At 35.3% G+C, this 2,913-nt stretch overlaps 1 protein-coding gene across 14 annotated transcripts in view; it reads left to right on the forward strand.

Annotated features, from left to right (window-relative positions):
• LOC106869227 (dorsal-ventral patterning tolloid-like protein 1) overlaps positions 1 to 2,913 on the forward strand; it is a 1,100,309-nt gene that overhangs the window by 833,256 nt on the left and 264,140 nt on the right. The window lies entirely within an intron of this gene.

The following is a 2,913-nucleotide window of genomic DNA, read 5'->3' on the forward strand; positions in this document are numbered from 1 at the left end:
ATACATGAGTAAGTACATAAATGCAAAACAAGGTGGAATAGAATAGTGCTCAAATACCAGAGGTAGAGTAATATGTTTTATCTAATTAATACTGTGCAAGGTCATCACAAAAAAAACTGTTACTCAGAGTTTCCTATTCCCGTTTGTCAGGCAGTTGTGACCAAGAATCTTGATCACAACTAAATGGGAATGTGAAACTCTGAGTAGCAGATTTTTTGTGATGTTCTTGCAGCTTTAATAAATAAAAGTGTGTGTGTGTGTGTGTGTGTTTGTGTGTGTGTGTGTGTGCATATGTGTGTGTACATATGTGAGCAAATTTGGTTATATGTAAATATGTGCATGTATGCATGTACATTTACATACAGAAACATATGCAGATTCACAGTGTTGTATAAGTATGCTGTTATTTTCTCATTACTATTTGATAACATTTTACTGTCATAGATAACATATTTTTAAGTAGAACAGAGATTAGTATATTGGTAAATTATCTTTCAACAGGGACAAAGAAAGATAAGTGCAGGATAAAAAGAAATTGGGAGAAAGAAAGAGAGAGAAAGACAGAGAGAGAGACAGAATGAGTGAGTGAGAGAGAAAGAGAGAGAGTAAGAAATTGAGAGACTCAAGGAGAATGGGGAGAGCAAAATTAATTATTCCATGAATCTTCTTCACATTTTTCTTGAAGAATTTCCCATTTTAAATTTTGTTATTTAAAATAGAAAGAATGGATATTTTTCTTGACTTTTGTTTATTACTATTTTTGTGTGTGTGTGTGGGTGTGGGTGTGGAAGGAGAAATATATCGAAATTATTTTGAAAATTCATTGCAAATTATTACTTCCAAATATAGTATGGTAATGAATTTCTAAATTATGAATAAAAAAGGTTATTCTGTGATTTTATTGTCTAAATGTGTTGTCTTCTGAAGGAAATGAAATTTTGGTCTACTTAATATTAGATAGCGATTTAAACTCCCTTATAGACATTTTAATGACATTAGATATGTAATAATAATAATAATAATAATAATAATAATAATAATAATAATATTAATAATAATAATAACGATTATAATAATAATAAATGCCCTGATGCAATATCAGGCAGTGGCTCTCATGGCTTCTGATCTTAACTGATTGGAAGTCTTATCATGTACACTGTTTTGGTACCACAGATTTGCTCTGTGTTTTTTTAAATTAATTTTAAATATAACAAAGAATTTAGTAAAATAACTTAGTTATCATTAAGCTAGTTTTAGGAACATAAATTGTGAAGATTTTAATTCAAAACTTATGAAAACAAGACACTTGTACAACAGAGCCAGAAGCGGTTTTGGCCAAATTGGTATTGAAAGGGTTATTCTTAGTCTTTACATTCTGTGTTCAAATTCTGCTGAGGTTATCTCTACTTTTCATACTCCCCGCAATCAATATGATAATGCATCAGTCAGTTACTGGAGTCAATTTAATTGAATAATGCCTTCCCCACCCTTGTGTCTATGGATCTCTTTACAGCCATCTATAGTTTTCTCTAGATGTGGCCCCATAATGTTTACTTTGCAGTAGCATTAACTCAGATATTGGAGAAGTACTCCATCGTAGGTCTTGCCCGGTGCTCTGTCAGTTACAGCAATGAGTGTTTTAGTTGATCCGATCAATGGAACAGCCTGCTCATGAAAGAAACATGCAAATGGCCAAACACTCCACAGACATGCATTTTTGCCAGCTGGACCAAAGTGAAATAAAATGTCTTGCTCGAAGACACAACACACCACATGGGATAGAACTCACAACCTTACATTTGTAAGTGAAACACCATAACCACTAAGCCATGTATAGGTCTTATTTGAGCTTTATAGACACCAAGTAACTGATGAAAGCTGGAGTGTCTCCTTTGAGTGCTAAATCTCACAGTGGTTGTGCGTTTCAGCAGCACATTTCTCGTTATTTGAGGATCATGTCAATGTAGGTTGTACTTAGGCTTCGTTGTTGTTGGCACTCCGTCGCTTACAACGTCAAGGGTTCCAGTTGATCCGATCAACAGAACAGCCTGCTTGTGAAATTAACGTGCAAGTGGCTGAGCACTCCACAGACACGTGTACCCTTAACGTAGTTCTCGGGGATATTCAGCGTGACACAGTGTGACAAAGCTGACCCTTTGTATTACAGGCACAACAGAAACAGGAAGTAAGAGTGAGAGAAAGTTGTGGGGAAAGAGTACAGCAGGGTTCACCACCATCCCCTGCCGGAGCCTCGTGGAGCTTTAGATGTTTTTGCTCAATAAACACTCACAACACCCAGTGTGGGAACCGAAACCGCGATCCTATGACCGTGAGTCTGCTGCCCTAACCACGGGGCCATTGCGCCTCCTTAGGCTTGGTAAAGGGTTAACAACTGATCAATGATGAAATATATTCTAGTTTTGAAGATCTTTAGTCTTTGTGTTTTAGATTTCGCAAAAGCTCGACATAATTCATCAGAAACCACTGCTATGTTTCTGATAAGGTTTCAGTTTTTTATTATTTATGTAGAGTAAAAGCACATGGATGAGACTATTTCCTTGAAATGTGTCATCTTTTTATGTTACTGTTGAATGAAACTAGGTAATTCTGAGTCAAGTGAATTATTTTCTATTAGTTTCTATTGATGTGAACAGTTTGTTTGTTTGAAGTCACTTGGTTGCCTGTGTGTAGAATGTTGAATAAAAGTGCAGAGTTTTATCATTTGTATAAGACTGTGAATAGATTGAAGTAACTAATTCGCTCGGTAATGTACATGAGGAATATCTGGGAGGCAAAAGTGAACATTACAGTACAAGCTTGTAATATTCATATATACATGTATGTATGTATGTGTGTATGTATATATATATATGTGTGTGTGTGTGTGTGTATGTATGTGTGTGTGTGTGTGTG

This window comes from Octopus bimaculoides, chromosome 10, assembly GCF_001194135.2.
Source record: "Octopus bimaculoides isolate UCB-OBI-ISO-001 chromosome 10, ASM119413v2, whole genome shotgun sequence".
Classification (NCBI taxonomy): Eukaryota; Metazoa; Mollusca; class Cephalopoda; order Octopoda; family Octopodidae; genus Octopus; species Octopus bimaculoides.